Source organism: Coturnix japonica, chromosome 6 (genome assembly GCF_054131305.1).
Source record: "Coturnix japonica strain WE chromosome 6, WE-NBRP24, whole genome shotgun sequence".
Classification (NCBI taxonomy): Eukaryota; Metazoa; Chordata; class Aves; order Galliformes; family Phasianidae; genus Coturnix; species Coturnix japonica.
In genome coordinates, this window is record NC_140668.1 from 38,780,859 (window position 1) to 38,803,333 (window position 22,475).

The 22,475-nt window shown below is 51.0% G+C and overlaps 1 protein-coding gene across 8 annotated transcripts in view; it reads left to right on the top strand.

The window, feature by feature from the left end:
- Nucleotides 1-22,475, top strand: part of ZNF469 (zinc finger protein 469) — a 168,816-nt gene that overhangs the window by 110,095 nt on the left and 36,246 nt on the right. For 3 of the 8 annotated variants that reach the window (XM_085551174.1, XM_085551179.1, XM_085551180.1), the window contains exons 1-3: nucleotides 9,366-10,113; nucleotides 10,636-10,892; nucleotides 22,357-22,462. The gene's annotated coding sequence lies outside the window, so the exon portion shown is untranslated. Of the gene's footprint in view, nucleotides 1-9,365; nucleotides 10,114-10,635; nucleotides 10,893-22,356; nucleotides 22,463-22,475 lie in introns of those variants that run through there. The other 5 variants (XM_085551178.1, XM_085551175.1, XM_085551177.1 and 2 more) reach the window with 2 other exon arrangements.

Below are 22,475 nucleotides of genomic sequence, written 5' to 3' on the forward strand. Positions count from 1 at the left end.
CCATCACTGTAGATGAGCAGCATGGGGAGATGGTGCTGCAAAAGCATCCTTCAGTGGGCTGAAGGGATGCAGAGGGGAGCATCACTTTAGAATCACAGAACTGTAGAGTGATTTGAGCTAGAAGAGACCTTTAAAGGCCACCATCTGGTCCCACTCCCCTGCAATGAACAGGGACACCCACAGCTCCATTAGGGTGCTCAGAACCTCAGTTTTCCAAGAGGGGAGCATCACTTTGGGATGGGAGAGAATCTCTTTAGGGAGAGCATCAATCTGAGAGAGAGGTGCATCATCTTGGGGCGGGGAAGCATCACATTCAGATGGGAAAGCAATCACTTTGAGAAGGGGAAGCGTGACGTTGGGGGTGGGTAACATTGCTTTGAGAGGGGGAGCAACAGTTTGGAAAAGGTGAGCATCTCTTTGGGATGGGGGAGCTTAAATTTGGGAAGAAAGCAACAAATGGAGGGAGGGAAGCATCACTTTTAGGGGGAGAAGCTTTGCTTTGAGAGGTGAAACATCCCCTAGGGGAGGCTTCCCTTGTGCACAGTGCAGGTTTGGCCAGCTCCAGTTGCAGTGCAGCAGGAGCTGCTGTCACAGCCCTGGTTGCAGCTGGAGGAGCAGGTAGCAAATATCCCATCCTGGAGCTCTCCCAGTGAGACCACGCTTGTGATTAACGAGCTTATAAAGAGGAGCTTCCCCTTCCTCCCAGCAGCAGGGATGGTCAGACCACAGCTGTCGTCCCACATCCACATATCCTCTTGCTGCCCACCCAGCTCCTGCAGGCACAGACATCCAATGTGCAGGGAAAGGAGGGTAATGATCCACCCCAAAAATGTAAAGCTTCTACAGTTTAAGCATTGTTTCTGCATTTAATAAGGGAGGGATGATTGCTCTTGTATCTTTTTCTTTAATTATTATATTAAAAAACAAAGAGGACACTTGGTGGAGCCCAAAGAGCTGTTCTTCATTTAGCAAATAGAGCATGTGGCTGTTTGTGTAGATATTATTCCTCTGGAAACGCTGCTTTCAGTTAATCACTCTGTAACTTGTATTGGATTCTGTGTTTATGTATCAGCCAAAGCCTCTTTCTGGGCCTTTATGACATAATTTTGAAGTGTTGAAAAATCAGCTTATTCTCTGCCTTCACGGTCTGATATTTTGAAGCATTTTTTTCCCTTGTGAAGAAAATCCTCATAAACCACCTCATTCTTCAAGTGGAAGAACAGCTGAAAAAAGAGAAAGAAAGGGAGTGTTCCTGGCTCGTGCATGGCGTGGCAGCATCCTGTTCCTCCGATAAGCAGGAGGCAGCCAGCTGCTGCCTGGATCCTATTAGAGCTGCCTGTGCCCAAATCACTGTTGCAGACTGGGGCAGGCAGAGCAATGGGCGGAAATAGAGTTCCATGAAGTGCTTTGCCCTGTACACAGATGGAACGCCTTTGTGCTCAGTGTTGCAGGACCTAGAGCTGCTGCAGAACAGGAATGCCTTCTATCCCCACAGACAGAGCAGAGGGCATCTCCTGTCTCACCACTTCACCCATGTCATGGAATTACAGAATCATTTGGGTTGGTAGAGACTTCTACGATCCCAGGCCCAACCCCAAGCCGCCCAACCCCAAGCCACCCAACCATGCCCATAACAACATCCCTCAGTGCCACATCTCCACGGTTCTCCAACACCTCCTTGTCCCCAAGGGCTGCCTCTATCATCACCCACGGTCCTGTTGTTTCCCACACATTCTGTTGGCCTTCTACGGACATCAAAGGAAGGGTCACCAAGAGCTGAGCCCTGTGGAATGATGTCCAACAATGCTAAAGAGAGACATCTGTCAGCACAGCCAGAGCGCAGGGTTTGGGTTTTCATAGTGAAAGGGCTTTAGAAAAGCAAATGGGAAATGGAAATATTTCCATTACTGCTTCATTTCCATTAAAATAGTTTTCAAGAGTACATAGGCGGCTTTAGTGACATAAACACATCGGCTCTGGGCTGCTGTGCCAGAAGAAGAGAGTGAAAATGATTATTAGAATAGGACAACTATGGGAAAAATGTCGAGAAAAAACTTCTTACCGCCTTGGATCACTTTCTGCTTTGCAGAACTCAAAATGCTTTTCCTTCTGTTGGGTGAGATGTGCTTTTAGGGGAATTGCTGACATTTTCCCCTGCTTTTGCCCTTTTTTTTCTGTTGTTGCGGTAGCAGGGGGGCTGGCAAGAGGATTCGAGGAACCTCCTCACTTCCACAAGGTTTTCATATTTCGTTTTTTCCACTATGCAACCTTTTAAAAATGCTTCCAACATGAGAAATATGACGATGTTTCATATTTCCTTGGCCCATCTGCGCCCTTTCTGGAGCTTGAGCTGCTGTGCTTCAAAGCCACAAATGAAACATAAAGAATTTGCTACCAGAAATGATGGAAAACTCATCCCGCTCGGCGCGGATTGCTTGGTCAGATCCAGTGGCAGAAACAGGGAGGAAAATAAAAAGGGAGGATAACGCTACACTCCAATGAGTACGCAGAGCATGAAGGCGAGTGGGGAAAAGAAAAAGCTAGATGAGGTTTATGAGCATTTCAAGAAAGGTCATTTTTTACTGAGTTTCCTCCCCAGAAAGTCTGAAATTCAAGAGGTTGACCAAGAATGAGCAGGAGGAGAAAATGCCTTTTGTCTGGTTTTGCTGGGCAGAAAAACAAAATGTCAAAGCTGCAGTGTAGAGGTGCTGACAAATACTATGCATTTTTAATTTCCTGCAATCTTATTGTTTTTTTTTTTGTGTTGCTGTCTGGAGATAGGAGCTGAAGGGATGGCTTTGAGCATGGTGGGGATGCAGCTAAGGACGAGGCTCTCTGTGCTGTGATTTGGGCCTATCTCAAGGTGTCGTAAATTAGTGACAACACCCACAGCCAGGAAAGTTCAGCCCAGTTGGGGTTGGGTTTATTTATTAGAGAGAAAAAGCTGGGAGTGCTTTCTGGACAAGAAGAGTGTGGGTGGCTTCAACTCTGAGAAACCCTTAGAATCAGAGTCATTCAAGTTGGGAGAGACCTCCAAGGTCACCAAGCCCAAGCACAACCCCATCCCACCATGCCCATAACCACATCCTGCAGTGCTGTATGTCCATGATTCTGGGACACCTCCAGAGATAGTGACCCCATCACTCCCTGGGCAGCCTGTGCTGGTGCCCAGCCACTCTCTGGGAGAAGAAATTGGAGGATCCTCTTGAGGTTCTTGGAGGTCTTTTCCAACCTTAATGATTCTGTGATTCTAAGGGCATGAAACCATGCTCCAGACCCAGTATCATCATGCATTTATTCCCACCAGCCCCATGAGCAGAAAACCAGGTTTCCCACAGCTCCCGCTCGGTTTCCCGTTGGCTGCAGTTCAGTTCCTGTGTAGGAAGGGGATGATCCTCTGTGAGCGACACTCTCTCCTCTCCCTGACACCTCGTAAATCCAGTGCCTGCTCCAGAGGCTGCTTGCAGGGTGTTGGGGCTGTTGGGTTGCTGACTCTCCCGTCTTCACACTTGCCAGCACATTCGTGGCATTCTGGATGTGTAACAGCATTGCGTTGGACAGGGTTTTAATTAGTTTCCAGAATGCTTTCGTATACAAACAGGGCCAAATCTGCTCTTAATTACCTTGCTTTCGTTTTCCTGGAGCTAATTTAGGCTGTAGCTCTCAGGGCTGAGGCTGGCACTTTGAGCATCACTTTGTTGCACATGTTGGAGAGAGCTGGGACACTTTCATGTCCCTTGAATAACATTGGCAGTATGTTCACGTGTGTCTGTGCAGTCAGTAGTTTATAAAGTAGCCCCAACCTGTAGAGCTTAGGGATTATCATTGGACAGAAAACTGTACAAAAGCGAGAGGTTCTGTAACTTTTGCCTTTTTCCGATTTTTTTTTCATCGAAAAACCCAAAAGTCAGAAGGTCAAAACCATAAACACTTTAAATGAAGAGCTCAGAGGTGGAAATCCTTCCTTCTGAGGCTTCGGGTGCTTTGTTGAGGGCCGTCAGTCTGGGAATTACCACGTCCTTTAAGGTAAAACAGTAAGAATCTGTTCCGACTCGTTCTTGGTCCCCAAAATGGAATCAACCATGAGTCCCCACTCGCGCATACGTTCCGTTCTCTTACATATTTTTTTATTGCCAATGATCACAATTTGCACGTTAATATAATATTATGATAATGTGGCAGCAGGCAAAGCTGGATGAGGTGTAGGAAAGTTCCTCTGTCTCCTGTTTCCATTATTCATGGAAGGAGAGCAGCGGGATGGAGCCCGCAGGCTGGGATGGGATATATCCCAGGTCAGGGCTTGGGCACGCACGAGTTCATTTGGAATAAAAATGATGTAATTGCAAAGTGCAAAGGTGATGTCAGAGCATGCCAAAGGGATGGAGGCTGGGTGCGAAAATCAAGTGATGCAACCGGGTTTCATGTTTAATTATTTATATTTTTTTCCCTCGGTCTAATTATTTTTGAGTCAATAGCACTTCACCGTTCAAACCCTGACTCATGACTCCTGCATGCTGGAGGCTGGCAAGGCTGGATGCAGTACAAGAATGCTGGACTCCAAGAATGCTTGGCAGAGAATGCCATTTCCAAAAAAAAAGAAAAGAAAAAAAAAAAAAGCAAAACACCCATAATTAATTCCCTTCTGTTTTCTGTAGCTTTTAATGCTCTGCTGCCTCATTCCTGTGCGTTGCTTGCATAGGTGTGCTACGGATCCAAATTGATTGGCCGTGTTAAAATTCCTCCCTGACAAAGGGCTGCTGGGGCTGCTCCATGCCCTGCCTGCTGCAGCTTGCACTGAAGCCCCCTCGGGGCAGGGGAATTGGAGCAGGTGGGACTGGAAAACACAGCCAGGCTGGGTGATGCACACAGGGCCGCAGGCTGTTGGAAGGTTGGGCAGCAGCAGGATGCAAAGGAGTGATTTGGCAGCCAGCCGTTGCTTCTGGCTGCTCACACTCTTGTTGCAATCACCTGTAAGTGTGTTCTGTGCAGGTTTTGCAGGAAGTGTTGGGGTCGTCATCCCTGGAGGTGTCCCAGAACCATGGAGATGTGGCCCTGAAGGATGTGGTTATGGGCACAGTGGGATGTGTGCTGGGGTAGAGGATCTTGGAGGTCTTCTCCAGTCTGAGTGATTCTGTGGTTCTGTGATTAAGGAATGTGGGTCCCATATCCTCATTGCATGAGGATCCCTGATTGGGAAGCCAACCAGCCTTCATTTTCCTTCCCAAACTTAGACATTAACTGCATTTCTTTAAAAACCAAACATTCTGACCTTGCACTGTTCTCCACTTTGCTGGAAGGTTTCTCTTTTACATTTTGGGCCAGCTGCACAAAACACCTCTTTTTTCCCCTTTTTTTTCCTTCCCCATCGCCCCAACTTTAACCCGATTCCTTTCATGGGTGACAACAGTCAGAAGGTTTTAGATGAAGTTGTACCACCAGCAGGACAGGAGCCAAGCGATTGGTGCCAAGCTCTGTACAAACAGACCAGGAGATCTGAACTACTGCAGCTGCATAATGGAAATGGCCCGTGTTGGCCAACAATCTGAGCATGATTCACGCTCTGGCACAACACTCTAGAACTATAGGTGTCAGCTAGAGTCAGGCCCTTAAAGCTATTTTAGCACAGTCCTTTTAGTGTAATTTCCTTTGTTTTTGGTGATAGGATTCGTTAAAAAGCTGCCAAAGAAACAAAACAAACAAACAAAAGATGGTGAGTGTTAGCAGAGCCCAAGCACAGCAGGTGACTGGGGCTGGCTGTCATTGCGTTGAATGCCATCCCATTCTTGGCCACACTGAACTCTCATGTGGTCAGGAGGAACTCGCTGCCAAAGGTGTCCCTCAAGAAGCTTTGGGTGTCTGTGACCATCATAACCATGCTCTTGAAGACAGGATCTCTATTGTCAGAGCACTCTGTGGTATAGTATGGGAGGATCTTGCCCTCACCCAAAGCATGGGAGAAATGGTTAAAGGGTGGAGGTGGTGGAGCCCAGCTCCTCCTGCTCCAGAAGGCTGGTGTTGCTTGGTGGGGTTGGGAGGATGGATTTGCTACAAGAAAGTGAAGGAAAATCTCTGGGGATGGTGGCAAAGTTGGGTTTCTCTCAACAGCTGGGAGTCAGCAAGCTCCTGCACATGCCTTATTATTTCTGCTGGGTAACTTCCAGCGTTTTGCTCAGATTTCATTTCTGGCCTGGGAACATTATTGTTGAAATGCTTTTGTCTGGCTCAGGCCACTTCAATACCATCCCAGAGCATCTCCCCACAACAGAGGCCACTAAATGCCTCCTCCTCGTTTCAGAAACCATGTGCACAGTGGCTGTTGGGTTTCTAGGAAGCTCCCACGTCCTTTCTCTTTTTCATCCCAGTTGGTGCAGTCTGGAGTCCATCCATGGGACAACTGTGGAAGCCAGACACCAAAACTCTCCGAAGCAGTGTGAATAATGCTGCAAGAAGGATATCCCCAGGAATGAGGGCATAAGGATATTCTAAGTGTCCATTGGCTGCAGAGGATTTGATCTGCTCCCAGTGCTGTGCTTGGTTTGGCCATGGCCCTATTGCCCTACTAACATTGTGCTTGTTCAAAGCAAGGGCGTTGGTCTTGCTGGGGCTGCTGTTGTGTCTGAGAGGCACCAGGAGCTTTCAGCTTTGGATCTCTTCTTTTAATTGCTGGTGGGGCTGTGGTCAACATCTGGGTCTCATATCTGTGCTCACTACAGACTCATTTGGAGAGATGCTTGTGGCACATTAAGTCATCTGGCGTTCTCCCTTAGAACAGAAGATGCTTTCCTGCAGAAGGAACAGGCTGTTTGGTTTGCAGCTCTTGCACAGTGCGTGCCCCTCATCTTTCTTGGTCTTTGCATCTATTTGGCTGCAAGAAGACGTTAAAAAAAGCAAGCTGTGTTGATTTCAGCATTGTGCGAAAGTATTTTCCCATCATTCTCAGTCAAAAAGCATGATTTAATTAACATTTTTATATGTTTATTATTTAAGAAAGCATGTGCTGCTGGGTTTGGGGATCTTTTTTTTGTTGTTGTTGTTTTACCCAGCTCATGTTTGTTATGAAATAGATGAGTCATGCTCTACTGTATAGGCAGAGGGAAGGGGCCATGGAATGGATGGGGAGCACCCACCATGTCCGCCTGCCAGATTGGTGTCCACGCATTAAATAAGACAGGAAGAGACTTAAATCCTCCCTCCTTGCCAACTCACGCTAGCTCTTAAGCAAAGCAAGATTTGCATTTCATGTGGTTGTGCTACAGGTGCAAGCTGGATGTGTGTGATGCTTTCTCCCATGGTTATGTGTGAGGCTGTGCTTGGGGTTTAGGGCTTTGAAATCGCTGCTTGCTGACATTAGTAAGGGAACTGCTGGGAGCTACTTGTGTTCAACCCAAAGCAATGGGAGAAACCAAAGATTGTGCTGAGTGTTGTGGATGCCTCATCCTTGGAGGTGCCCAAGGCCAAGTTGGATGGGGCCATGGGATCCAGATCTGGGAAGCAACCAGCCCATGGCAGGGGGTTAGATCTTGAGGATCTTTGAGGTCCCTTCCATCCCAACCATCCTATGATTCCATAATTCCTTCTGTATTTCTGTGATGTGACTGACAGTGGTCAGGACTGGGCCATTTGGGGACCACCCTCCCTGCAAGGCTTTGCCCAGGGAGGGAAGTGCTTGTAGGAAGCAACCCTCTGTGTGCACTGCTGTCATGGGACAGGGCCAGAGACTGTTTGTTTGCTGTGTCTTGCTTAAAAAATACTGCCAAGTCATTTTTAGCCCTTTAAGCGCAGGATCACCCTCACACCCATGCTTCAGGCTCTCCTGCGCCAGCGCTGGAGACTTTGCTCATTGTAAAAAGTAAACATGTGCTTTAGGGCTCTAAAAACAGATAAAGAAAGATCCCTCCCTGAAGGAGAAGGATAAACATTGCTAAAATGTTATCATTCGTGCAACGGCACTCCGGGTGCTGGATGCAGCCACAACTGCAACAACTCCTTCCTTTGCACGGGAAAGTGCTGGAGAGCCATGCTGGGCCCAGCTGGAACAGAAAGCAGCTTTGTTTAGCATCCTTTGCCCTTATCAGCATAAACAGAGCCCTCCTCTTCTGGGGGGGTCCCGATGACCACACAGCCACTGGTCCCCATCCTGCTAATGATGGCAAGGCTGGTGTTGGTAACCCCTGGTCCTGTCAGCCCACGTGGCCCCACCAGTACAACAGGGTGTTGGGACCCCAAGTCCCCATTTCTCGTCCCTCTGTGACTGGGCTGAAGTTCAGCAGGTCCCAAAAAAGGGGCTGCAATGGGTGGGCACCCCATGGTGTGAGTTGCACAGGGATGCACCCATCTCCCCGCAGCTGGGGCAGCATTTCTACTTCCAGCTCTGCAGGAAAGCTGCTCGTGGTCTCGTTCTCTTCCAGCAGAAGTTGTAGGAAGCAGAGGGAGGTGGATATATATATCTACATATAAAATTATAGAACTAATTGCCCCCAGAAGGCTCTCGTGGAGGGGCCAGGGGCTGGCAGCGGTGCACGGCCTCTCCACGTCCCTCCCCGGGACTAAAGATAGCCGTGTCTGCAGCTGAGCTGTGAATCAGCCACAAAAAATGTGGGTCACCTCCTGTGCGAAGAAATGAACATTCGGAGACTCATCCGCTCCTGACCTCATTTTGCTGGGTATGAATCAGGCCTCCAACCCGCCGGACCCCACAGCTGCTCCTGCGACGGCAGTTCCGCGCTCCGACACCCGGCGCACAGCAGGCCTTTATTAAAAGCTATTTGGGGCTGGTTTTCTCGTTAGGGTGAGAGGGTGTTAATTGGGTGAGAGCGCAGGCGCAGAGATTTTGCCTCATTTCCAGGCGGCAGAGTGCTCAAAGCTGACAGTGAAATGGTTAAACCCCGTGTTCCCACCCCATGTGCAAGCACACGCATGCAAGCCCCTCACCCACATGCAGGTTGCATGCATGCATGGCTGCAGCATCCGCACGTGCAGGAACTCTGCATGCAAAAAGTGGGCATGGCACGTGTGTGTGTGCGTGTGTGCAAACACTGCTGTACACTATACATAGGGAAACAGCTGTTTGCAACTATGGGTGCACAACCACATGCACCCAGGGAGAGCTGCACATGGGCTTATGTAGTTTTGTCCTCTTTTTATTTTTTTTTCTTTTTCCTATCCTACTGTTGCAAAACTCACTCCCGTTTCTCTTTGTGCAAGGAAAACCTGACATGGACTCCAAAGCAATGAGAAGTGTAGGGGGAAAGCTTTGGGTTGGCACCCGGAGTGCCGGGCGCTGTCCTTGCCACTGTCCCATGTGTCAGGCATGCTGCTGGCTGGGCTGTGTTCTGTGCCTGCGCCCTGCACACTCCTCCTCTCACCCAGAAACCCCATTGCTTTTACAGAAAGTTCTCTGTCCCTACTCACACCAGCAAGAAGGCAATGGCAGTGGTGGCACTGGTCACGGGTGACACAGCGTGGGTGACCGCAGGGCGACAGCTTCGTGCACCAAACCCCGCTCAGCTGCTTCTGTCTGAGCTGCCTTTAAATAAAACCACTCCGTCTCCACGGGGGGAAATTTCACCCCGAAGGTGGAAAGGCTCCTTCCTCTCTGCATCCGCCTGCACTAAAGGTCCCGCGCGGCACAGCAGCACTGCGCCCTGGGTGCAGCCGGACGGAGCACACTGCTCTGCAGAGCTCCAAACACCATTCCCAGATCCGGGCTGGGGCACGAATCCCAATCTCTGTTCCAGTTTGGGTTTCGTTACCCTGTGGGGCTTTGTCTTACAAAAGCCCGGAGTCAGGAAATAGTTAAGTGCTACAGTATTTTGATTAGCAGAGCCTTAAAGTCAGTAAAAGACAGTCAGAGAGAACTATCAGGAGCATGCTAATGAAGTGAAGTCATCAGCAGACACCAGGGACGGATTCATGCCTGCTCCACACCGCGCCGGACCGCCGGGCTGCAGGAACGTGCAGGCAGGTGGACGGGGGCTGACAGCGAGGGGCTCCCCTGCGTATTGCCGGAGCCTGATGGCATTTCCAGCCCCGCCGGAGCTGCAGGAGGACTGGAGATAGCGCAGAGAGAGACTGGGAAGGCAGCACAGGGCAGCTTCCGACTCGCGGGGAAAGGTGAGGGAACGCTGTTGGAAAATCCATTTGGTTTCGCCGTGTTGCGGTTGGATTGGGGAAACGCTGGGGGTGGGGTGAGGGGACTGCTTGGGCTTTTTTGGTGGCAGTGGCGGTCGGAAGGGGCTGCGTTCTGCACTCACTCTGACTGCACCCACAGAGCTTCCCCCAGCTCTGGGCACTTGAGGTGTCCTCGGCACTGGGAATGCCCCAGCGCTATGCATGCACCTGGGGCAGATCCTGCCCTGGGGACACCGAACAGAACACGGAAACCACTCTGTCATTTGGGGGATCCCCACCCCCTCTTTGGAAACCCGTGGGTGATTTTAAAAGTGTTTAAGAGCATTTGCTGGGTTTGGGGCGCCGTTCAGAACTGTTCTTGTCCTTTTCGTTTCGCGCTATGGGCGCGCGGGCTCAGGTCGTACCTCTTCTGTACAAACGGCTTTCGTGGAATCCTTTAGAAACTTAGGATGGAGTTTGAGTCAGGCAGCTGCCTCAGGGCTAAAGGCAGTAACTCTTCCCCAGACAAATCCGCGCTGGAGCCGATGACGCGACGACGCTGTTTAATTTACAAAAAGGCACACGGTGAAAACAGGCATTTTTGTTGGTGGTAAACGAAAGAAAAACACGCAGAAGAGGTTTTGTTCCCGACCAGATGGGATTAACCCATTCAAGATGAGGAGCTCCTGCGATGCGCACAGGGAGTGCCGATGAGGACCGTATCACTTTGCAGCGCCGACGGCTCAGCCCTGCGTGCGCACGGATCCTCAGCTGCTCTCCAGGTCGGTCCCCAAATTTGGCTCTTTCTGCTCCAAAATAGTTTTAATTTTCCTATAGCAGCGACGTCCAAGCTTGTGACACCGAGAATGTGCTTGGCTGCTGAGGACACCCGGCTTCTGGGCTGATGTGGATTCCCGCAATGCGCTCGTTTCAAGTAACGCTTCCTTAAATAAAACCCCTCGATTTTATCCATATGGAGGTTAGCATTATCTCAACGCTATAATGTCAACGCAGGATCTTTTGGGCCTAGGGACTCCCAACGGGATTGGTGACACTATTCCTTTTAAATCTTTCATCAGAAGCAGCGCGCTTCCTTCTCTACCGCTCTAAAATCATAAGGAGGGTCATCCGAAAAGCGATAGCTTTCTGTTTGTACATCCCAGTCCTGTGTGCCCCAGCCCAGCTCTGCACAGTGCCACGGGACTGGCATCCAGGTGAGATTTTACCTAAGGGAACACATAGGATGTGCAGCTCCATCCCCGCAGCACAGAGCATCCTCGTGCATCACGGCTGCACCCAGGCATGTCACAGGTAGTGAGGTGTTGTGAGCCTGGCTGTAATTAAAGGAGAGAAAAATGAGAGAAAAATGAGGGTTATTAACAGGATTTATTCCTTTCTTCTCTCCCTTGTCCTATCTGCGGGAGGTGTGTGCAGGCATCCCATGGCAGGATGCTGGTTATGAGCAGATGTGGGCAAACTGGCAACCCCTTGGAGATGTCTCCTGGGGGCAGGAACACACTTCTATACAACTCCGCTGGGCTGCCCCCCACTCTTGGGATGACATTTGCTGAGTACACCCCAAAGCACGCATTCGTTAAAGCAACAGTTTGCAATGGGCACTGCAGGAGAGCGGTGGTTTGCTGCAAGGCGATGAGGGTGCCAGCAGAGCTTGGAGCTGGGGGTGCTCCCCAGGGCTGGAATGGAGCTCAGCCCACCCAGGCTATGGTCTTAGGGGTCTCTGGAGCCCTCCATGGCCAGCAGATGTGTCCAGAGTTGTTTTGCTGCTCTGATTTTGCTGTGGTTTTGATGCATCACGCTCGGGATCGAAGCACCCGGGGACCCAAAAGTCTTTTAGCAGAGCTGCCACAGATCCCATGGAATGAAACACCCTGGAATCGCCTGCCGTCCTCTTTGGCTGCCCATCCTTGGAGGAGAAAGGTGTTAAAGGGCCAGTGGCCCACTACTAAGCAACAGTTACCAACAACCTTAAGCAAATAAAATACGTGAGATTATGAAAACAGGGGAACTGCAGCTGATTCCCAGCATCTCTGCGGTGTGAGTCAGTAGTGCACGTCTGCTGCTCCCTGCTCGTTCCTAGATGACAGCATCCACACATCAAATCCGCTGGCCCTTGGAGATCAGACATCCCCTAATATTTATGGTGGTTTCAAATAGCATGCGTTTCTCTGGCTGCTAGATAACACCAGCAAGGAGCTGGGATTTACATGTTTCTGTTCTGAAGGGGTTTTGTTTTGCTTTGGTTTTATTTAATAAGGCTCAGTTGTAGGGTGGTTCAAACACTGCGCTGTTCCTAAGTGCGTTTTGGCACAGCTCATACCATCCCATTGCAAGACAGGTCACCCCACACGGCTGAGAGACAGAAATCACTCATTGATGAGCTAGGGATGGGGAGGGCATTTGCCCAGCAGTGTTCAGAGATGGGTTTTTATGCAGAAACTCATGATTTTTGTAGCAGAGGGGGATTTTAGGGCAGTCAGCTGCGTATTCCCCTCTGCAGGCATTGGGGGAGTGGGATCAGGTTTGTTTGCCATTCCGTAGGCTGCATGTTTGGCTTTGTGCTGGTTCTGGTTGCTGTGCTAAGATGAGGATGGGGTTTGGGGTTGGTGGGTGGGAGCTCTGCAGAGGTCTGGATGTGACCTGAGATGACTCGTGTCTGCTCTGCAAGATGGGTCTTTGTGGATTAGTGCGGTGCGTTGCTTTCTTAGCCTGTGCTTTACCATCACTTTTCATCCTGCTGGGCCGTGCCTGAGGATGGATGCTGCCCTGTGTTTCTCAAGCCTCCCACCACAGCCTCAGCTTCTCCTGATGAAATGCACCCAGAACTTTGGCCTGTCCCCTCCATGGAGTGCTCACCTTTTCCTGCACTGATGGTGCAGGATGGAGCCCTTCAGCCTGGTACAGCTGGGAGACCTTCTGCTGCTGCTCTCCATCACCTGGCATGGCTGGTGTCCCATGAGCTGTGGCCAAAGGGGCTTTGCTGAAGAAATGCCGCCAGTCTGTAGGAACATGGCACTGCCCTGCAACTCAGTGTATCCCACACTGTGGGAATCTCCTGCCTGGAGGCACAGTGAAGGCAAGGAGCTTCTCCAGTATCTTCCACCTCCTTTTACAGAGGATGAGAGGCTCCAGCACCAGATTTGTTTCTCTGCAAAAAAAAGAAGGACGTGGTTCCATGGCAGCACAGACTGGATCCCTTCACACTGCATCCCTTGGGGACAGCATCTCGCACAGACTTCCCTCCAGGAATGGATGCAGCAAGATGTCATTGTGCTGGTTCCCCCCAAGACACCATCATCAGTGATGCCTGGCCGTGCAGGGCAGACTGCACCTGCAAGTGGCTTTGGGAGCAAGAAAACTTGTTAACCTTACAATCTTCACCACCGCACTGGTGCTTTTGGTGCGCACAAGCTGTCTGCAAAGCTCTTGCCCAGTGCACTTCTCTGCTCTGCCGCTCTCCCAGCTCAGCTCCTGTGCCTGCAGCCAGCAGAGCCTGCCCCACTGAACACGGGGGGGAATGCGGCCTGGCTGCCTCGGAAGGCGGCTCTCTGGATGCAGCCCGACTTTTGGGGCTGGAAGCTGAAATCCTGGAGTACAACATCGCCACCTGTTTGCCATTTGAGAACATACAGCGGGAGAAAAGCCGGCAGGATGAACCCCGTTAGGATAGTCCCAGCAGGGTGAGCCTTATCAAGATAATCCCGTCGGGATGAGATCCATCAGGATGCATTCCATCAGTCGGGATAAATCCCAGCAGGGTGAGCCCGGTCGGGATGAGATCCATCCAGCTGCGCAGCTGAAGGAGGGAGGAGGAGTGGAAGGGATGGAGGAAGGAAGCAGTTCTCTTTTTTTGCCGAAGCAGATGCTGCAGTGCAAGTTCACCTCTCCTGTCCTTGCCTTTGGACTTCTTGCTTCCTCACTGCCCTGTTTGCTGGAGCTCTTCACCACCAATGTGCTTTTTTTTCCCCCCATCCCCATTGAGAGCCTTAAGCTGGAGTGTGATGTGGGTGAGGCGGAGGCAATGAGCCCATTGGAGCTGTGGTACCCACACAATGGATGTGGCTGCTGTATCCCACCAGGATCTCTGCTGGGAGTTCTGCTGCTGGAAAACACAGAGATCCTCTCTTGTCCTCAATCAAAACCCCTCTGAGGGTTTCACACACCTCCTAAAGCAGGGACCAGCCAGGCTGGGCATTGCTTTCCAGTGGACACTTAGGAAATCTGGCAATGGATGAGGCCCCACACACATGCTGGGTTAATCCTCCTTCACTTCTGTACTGAAAGCTAATTCACGTCTTTACAAGACATTGGACTAATGCTCCCCCCGGTTTGCACAGAATGCATGGATTAAGCACCAGCTTTTGTTTGAAAGAAGCCTTCTAGAAAGTGATGCAACAAGACTTTTCTCTGTTTCAGTTTGTCAGGATTTGAAATATTTAGATTCCGCTTATGAACTTTGGCATCTACCAGGGGAGATCTTGAGTTTAGAGCCCTGGCTGTTGTTCGCAAGGGGGAGAAGTGTACACGCACTCACACGTATGTGCACGCACAGAAGGGTTTTCCCTCTTGGAAAGTGCTAATGGGAACAAGCCAACATCGATTGTTCCATTAATGGGGATTTATAGCACAAATCTGCTACTGTTTTGTCGGGACAAACAGAAATAAGTGGGCTTTTAGTGCTGGGAAAGCTGGCCCTGGGGCAGAGTGCTGTTTACTAGCAAAGGGCTCAGCAAAGGCTGCAGGGAGCAGGGGGGAATAAGCAGCAGAGGATGGAGACAGCAGAGCCAGGGTTTGGTGAACGATGGGGGTGGACTCGGGTCCCTTCCTGCATTTGCTGAGTGCATTTTGTCCCTCAAAGTCCTGCTTGGTGACCGTGCTGCATGCTTTCCCCCTGTTGCTGTGTTAGGAATGGAGGCTGGGCTCTTACAAGGGCACAGAAACCTCAGAGATGGGGCTTATTTTAGGAAGAGCTGCACCCAAATCGGGTCTGATGTGATGCAATGTGGGCACAGGGCTGTGCTCCCCACCTCCAGCAACCTGGGCAGCTTCATGTGGCTACAGCAGCATTGGTCTTCATTCAGGTGGTGTCACTCGGGTGTGTTCTCCTTGGTTCTGATTCCTCATGAGGGCTTTGGCAGTGGGTCCCAGCCCCATGGGGACAAGGACAGGTTGCTGCTGAGCCTCTCCAGGGCTGGGCTCGGAGGTGAGGGGCTTTCAGAAGGCGTTTGTTTGCACTGAGCGTGAATACCGAATTGTTCTCCCCGCGCCGTTCCTTATTATGCAAAGGCAAGTCCTATAAAAATATTGAATTTCCTCTCCCATAATTTGGAGGAAAAACATTCATCCGGCATCGAGCAGTGATTGTGAGGTGTCCTTTCATCTCCCGCCTACCTGGCTGGGAGCGCCCAGCCTGCAGCCTCCCCCTGGGCCTTGTGTTAGGAATGCACACATTGCTCGAAGCTCTCTGAAAAGCTTCTATTCCTTGGAGCAGAACTACTGTGTCCACAATAATGCATGATAGGATCTCATGGAATATCTTGAGTTGGGAGGCACCCACGTGGATCTGTGGGCAGCCTGCACCTCCTGATGTAGCAGGTTGCAATGGGATGGGACTCAGTGCCCAATTGCACTCTGCCGTGCCAAGGTCCTCACTGCATCACCAGCAGCAGCAAAACCACCGCGATTCTTTGAGCTGAGTTTATGTCTGATTTGAAGATGGGCAGGAAGAGGTGGTTGCTCCCTCCTCCATTACTTCTGCTGAATTCATAATGCAAATAAATGAAGGCAGATTAAGCTCCAACCTGGGATGCAGGAGCGGGCTCAGCAGCTCTCCTCACCTTTGCAGGTGACATCCACAGATTTCATTTCGGACTACAAAATCCAACAGGAATTTATGATTACAAATGAATGGAAAGCTCCCCATCCCATCTGAGCAGCCTGATCCATGAAAGAGCAAGAAGTGGGAAGAGGTGATGTGATAACACCTTTGTGCTGGTGGCAAGAGCCATGATCACGTGGATCCTTTCCATCTCTTATTTCCCAGGGACAACCCAAAGCAGAGATCGAAGCCAGGAGCCACATGGTCACAAAGTGATGCTGAAGCCATAGAAGAGTGAATCTTCCTACAACCAAGGCCAGGCGCAGACACCTGTGTGACTCCCCCATGTCCCTTCCACCCAAGGGCACATCCTCCCTCTGCCTAGGGATGCTGCAGCCCTGCACCACAGCAATGCAAGGGCTGATGCTATGTCACGACACAGAACAGGATGCTCTGTTATCCCCCATTGGTGCAGCAAAGCTTCAGTAAGGTGCAGCCACCGTTGCAATGCCTCTTTTTTTTTTCCTTCTGGTGTAATCTCAATCTTTCAGCACCTCAACAGCTGGAAAATGGAGCCTTTGAGGTGCCGAGCTCTGGACTGAGTGTGTGTTTGAGCAGGCAAGGGAGGTAGCCAGGCACCATGGATGGGAGCACGCAGGCACTGCCAGCACCGCCTCCTACATCGCAGCCATGAGGGAACATCACGCTTCTCGCAGGCATGGCACACCTTTCCAAACCAAACAAAACCCAAGTGGTGAAGCTGGCAGAGCATGAGGCAGGAGCCATTCCAGCTTGGTGCCAACCCGCCATCCCCTCTGTGCCCATTGCTGGAGCCCAGTGGCACTTTGCTCCTGAGCATCGCCAGGTTTTGCTCACTTTCTCCCGCTGGGCACATGGATGCAGTTTAGTGGCTCAGCAGGAGGAGAGGCAAGGCAAGCATGGGTTGTTTTTATTAGACTTGAAAAGGAAGCTTGAAAGCAGACGTTCCTACGAGTCGTGAGCCCAGTCCGCACGTCGCAGCCGTGCCAGCACAGCCAAGTAGCAAAATCCTCACGTCGGCCTCTGCGCTCCCAGCTGCAGGAAGCTGCTGTCACCAGCAGCCAAACCCATTCCTTTGGTGAGGGCTGTGCTGTCCCACGGGCATCAGTTGGTCCAACCTTTGGGTCCCTTCTTTGTCCTCATCAGCCCATCGGGTGGAGGGATTGTCACCATCTGGGGCTGAAAATATGTCTGGGGGCTTGGAAGGAGCAAGAGGAATATGTGCATGCGTTCCTATTTAATCTGGCTCTTGCTTTTGGATGGGACAGCCCCATATAGCTGCTCTGCGATGTGCTTCTGTGTGCTGGGATGGGTTTGTGATCAGAAACAGAGGGGACCTCTGTGCTCCAGGTTCACGTCCACCCCATCGCAGGTGCAGGGGGCATTTCAATGGGCAGCATTATGCTCCCACTTTTGTTAATGCAGCACTCTGGGGCGGTGCAAATGGGCCTCTTAGCAGGGAAGAAGATGTGCAGAGCTGGGTGAGCAATAAAGCAGGGTTGCATGCAGTGCTTGATGCAACTCATTGCACAGATTAAAGGCTTGAACTGGGCTTCTCACACCACTTGGGTACCAGTGCAGCATCCCTGCAGCCAAACGCACACAGCACTCGTGCCTCAGTTTCCCCAATCACAGAGGTGGACGGGAGGGGAGCAGTACGTGCCTGGGATGGCTGGAATGTCCCCAGCCATGCCTCTCCATTGAGAGCCGACACTGACCTATTTACCTACGGCAGAACTTTCTGCTCCACTTAGTTGACCCGGCACCTTTTTGTTTGCTCAAAGTCAGGAACGCTTCCTCCTGGCCAAGGCTGGCGCGCACGCAGGTATGTTTGCACGGGCACCCGTGCCCAGCAGACAGACCTCTGCTCTGTGCATCCCCACTCCTTCACCTCAAAGGAATCCAGGTCCTTTTTCTGCAGAATTCACCCCCAAAATCTCCCACGTTTCTCTTTGCCCCCATCCCTCCAAAGCTGCATGATCGTCATCTCAGGGACCGGCAGCGCTGCCATAGAAAGGTGACATTGTTCTGCCCTCAGCATCCCGGCTCTGGAGGTGCCTCAGCCATGCGTGTTTGCATATGTTAAAAATATTTAGTCCTCTGCTAAAAAAATATTATGCCCGAGAGCTGGGGCCAGCTCAGTATAATGCCATCTATGTGTCCGTGGAGGAGGCACAGAGGGGCACTATTTGTGTTCAGAGCGTGCAAGGCAGCAGGGATGGGATGCTGCTGGCTGCAGGCGATGCTCTTATCCCCACAGAGGGATGTGGGGCAGTGAGGGCTCCTTGCTCTGGTGTGGGGTTTTGCACTTGGATTTCTCCCTGCATGGAGGAATAAGAGTTCGGAGGTAGATGTTGGATCTGAGTAGTGGGACTGTAGGGATGAGATAGGGACAGCGCAGTGCATGATGTGTGCAGAGATGGATGCGTGCCTGAGGCTGCCCACACTCATCTCATGTGTGCTGCTTGACCTCCAATGGGAATTGTCAGCTATTGGAAGGCAATTGTCAGCCATCTGAGGGCAACTGATGGCCATTCCCAACCTCAGACTGGGGAGAGGCTTCCTGAGAAGTTCCAGATAAAGCAAACTGCTCCATCTGAGAGTGTGGGAGGGTGAACACTGTCCCACTGCCCCATAGCAATGTCTCCTGGTGAGATGCAGAAGGCTACGGAGCAGAGGGGAGCAGGGCTGGGAGCCGTCTGCAACATTAAGGGATCATTTCCTCCTCTTTTTCCTGACGGATTTATTTCTGAAGTGGGAAAAGGGGGTGAAATAATCCAGCAGAAGGTGTGAAAGAACCTCTACGCCCCCCTTCCCTTCTGCTTTTTGGGGATATTCCCCCACCAGCACCAGGAGAGGCATTCCCTCACACACTGCGCCCATTCACAGCACGGACTGAGCACAATGTATAGGAGGGTGAGCATCAATAAGGCCATTTATGAGCGGAGCCCTTTGCTGAGCGGGGCCGTGAATAAACTGTACAGCTCGCACAAAAATGTAAATGTTAGCGATCCCTTGGAGACATAATTACAGGAAAAAATAAGGACAGCTTTTCAGCCTTTGGGAAGCGAGCCTCCTTCTCCCCTTCCCCAGCTGCTGGGACACATCCTGCTGCCCACTCTGTGCTGCAGCTCCATCCCATCCCGCTAATTAATTAACTAACGTGGCTCCTGCCCCGCATCGTGCGCTCGCCCTGCCTCGCATTCCTCAATGCCGTGTGCCACGGGCTCCTCTGGACCACAGTGAAAGGTTTCATTCATGCCTCCTCACTGCCTTCTAGAGTTACCACACCCTGGGCCTCCGCTCCGCAGCTCCTCTCTGTTTTCCTTTCATTAGCAGGATTCCCAGCTTGAATGTCTGCAAAGGGCTGGGAAGGGATGCTACAACCCTACTGGCATCGGGGCTGTGCAAACAGCCGCCCTGCGCTTGCCACGAGGGCAAGAATGCCAAAATCATCCTTCGTTTTTAACTTTTTCCCCTAAGACTGGGCTATAGAAGCAACTCATAGTGAAGCTTTATTTGCTTTGTGCCTCAGTTTCCCCTTGCACAACCTGTAGATCATCATTTGAACTCCAGGATGCGATGGCTCTGGGACATTGCCACCAGGATGGTGCCCAACATGGAGTCTCTGTGCTGGGGATCATTGAGGGCATACGGATCCCCTGATGTGCTCAGCTTCCCCCTGAGCCACTCTGTTCTGCAGAGCCTGAGATTAGAGAGTGAGAAAATGACATTGTGAGAAATCAGTGCTTGGGCCCAGAGGGGTCACAGAGGGCTCACTGGAGGGAGCATGGGGGCATGGAGCAACCATGTCCCTCTGCCCCCCTTGATGGGTTTATGGAGGAGCTAGTGAAGCAAATTGGCACATGGCAAGTTTTCCAGCTGTAAAAGGGAGGGGATTTCACCAGCAATGCAGAGCAAAGCATTAACTTCATGCTGCCCATCTGTTGCCTGGCTGCTTTGGAAGTGCCCATCCCCTGTCCCAGGTGGAGGCGTTGGTCCTCTCTCCTTGGAGATGTGAGGTTTTTGGGTGGGTATGTTGATGATGAGCACCCAGGTGGGAAGAAGCCAGGGAGGGGGTGCAGAAGCACTGTCCCCTTTGTTAGCAGTGGTGGTATGGTGCCCAGGATCCCACAGGTGCTCCCCATACTCCCTTTACAAACCCTACAAGACAGACTAAATAAATAGCATTCTTGGCTCTTCAAGCTGCTCTGCCTGTGGAGCAGACTGCATGCTTTGCTGCTACCTGGCTGCATGAGCATCATTCAGAGCAGTCCTGAGCTGCCAGGAGGGATCTGGAGCTTCCACTCCTGATGTCTTTGGTGCAGGGACTGCCCTCTTTTCCCTGCCACTTGGGTTGTGGTTTCAAGAAGCCTGAAATAAAGACAAAGCTAATGACAAAGATAAGCAATGCTGGCTGGGGGTTCACACTGGGATCAGACACCCATGACGGGTGCTGTGGTCAGATCTGAGCTCTGTTCTCACCCCATCCCTCATGCAAAGCAAACCTTCCTCTGTCTTTTGTATCAGATAAGATGGGGTTGTTAGCACTGCTGGAGGAAAACCCGGCCAATTCCAGCTCCTCCAAAGGATGGGCTGGGCTGTATTTGGACACAGGCGTGTATCTGTTTTGAGCAATGTTTATTAGAAAAGTATTCCACGTAGCAAGATGCACCTGGCTTTGATTTATATTACACGAGAAATATCTTGGCCAAGGCCAAAAGCACAGAGCTCAGAGATGGGGGGGACACGAAGCGAACTATTCCTTCCATGCTGCATAATGAGATGTTTGCTGTACGACAATTATATAAGTGGTTTCATGTTGGTGGACTGAAAACAAATCCATGCATACAGCATGTAGTTTGGAAGGCATCGTTTTGCCTGCAAAAGAGCCTCTTAAAAAAGTCCTTGTGTGGATGGATGGGCACTACCTGCAGCAGAGCTGATGCTGGGGGTGTTCTCCCCAAAAAACCACCTTTGGAAAGCAAAAGCCAAATAAAAAGGAGGAAAAAGAGAATGACATTAAATAGGAGCAACTCCAAACCTCATGAGTTTTATTTGCAGACAACACTTGATGCTGTTGGAGCACCCTGCAAACCCATGTAGTGCATTTGGTGCTGCAAAGGAGTGTTTGCTCTCACAGGGCTGCATGGATGTGCACCAGGGGGGGTTATTGCAGTCCTGCCTGCTGTATGGGATGGAGCAGCAGCCACTTCTTCATGCTGCAGAAGGGATGGGTGCAATGGGTCGGCACCAGTGGTGAATTGCTGGGTCACCCCGCTTGGCATCTCTGTGGCAGAGCAGAGCAAAAACCCCCCAGCCTTTGATCCCTACAAATTGATGGGCTGCTTTTTTGGTATTATTTTGAGTTGAATTTCCATTGCAAGCCATACAGCCAGGCTTGACCCTGCTGCCATCAGCCCTGACCCTGCTGCGCTGGCCCCAGGGTGGCTGTGGATGCACTGGGATGTAACTGGGAGATACCTGCGGTGCTGTAACCCAATGCTGGCAGCTCTCCCCATCTGGCAGCAGCTGCCCCAGGAGCTGCCGTGCCAGCAGAGGCCTGAAAATGCAATCCATGAGCTGATAGTTGGCAGCAGTCCTTTGCATGAAGGCTTTGGCTGAGGTTCCCTGGGTGCATTTCCTTATCCTTAGGGCACATCCCCACCTCTGTCGCCCCTCAGCAATTCCACAGCCACTTTTCCTCCCGTGCCGTATTCAGAGCAAAAGCACTTTGTTTTCTGGGTGCTTTTTTCCCCCCTTTTTTCTTTAATTTCCTCCTTTTTTTCCTCTTTCCTTCCCCTTTTCCCCCCTTTCTTCCTCCTTTTTTTCTCTTTCCCATTTCCCCCCTTTTTCCCCTTTAATTCCCTTCTTCATTCTTCATCCCTTTCCATCCCCCTTTTCCCCACTGCCCCCTTTCCCCTTTTCTTCCTGCTTTCCTTTCTCCCTTTTTTCCCCCCTTTTTCCTCCTTTTCTCCCCTTTTCCTCATTTTCCCTTTTTTCCAACTTTCTTCTTTTTTTTCCCTTTTTTCTCTCTATTTCCTTTTCTTTCATTTTTTCCCCTTTTCCCCTTTTTTCCCTTCTTTTCTATCCATTTTCCTTGCTTCTTTTTTTCCTTTTTCCCCCTTTTTCCCCCCTTTTTATCCCCCCCTTCTCTTTCTTTCCCTTATTCCCCCTTTTTTCCCTCCCCCCCCCAATTCTTCTCCCCATTCTTTATTCCTCTCCCTTTCCCCACCGGAGCTGTGGATCAATCTGCGCTCCTCTCTTTCTCCATCTCCCAACTTCTGTGTGCTACTGGCTGTGCACACGGAGGGGGCGTGAGCAGCTCCGTGCCTGCGGTCAGTAATGAAGACTTCTCTTTTTATACCCAGATTACGGAGGAGCTGCACGGGGTGAGACGGCACCGCTTCATCCCCCGACTTGTTCATTTCCAGCCGAGGAGAATGCAGCCCTCCCCTCCGGCCGCCCTATAATGAGGTGAGTAAACACC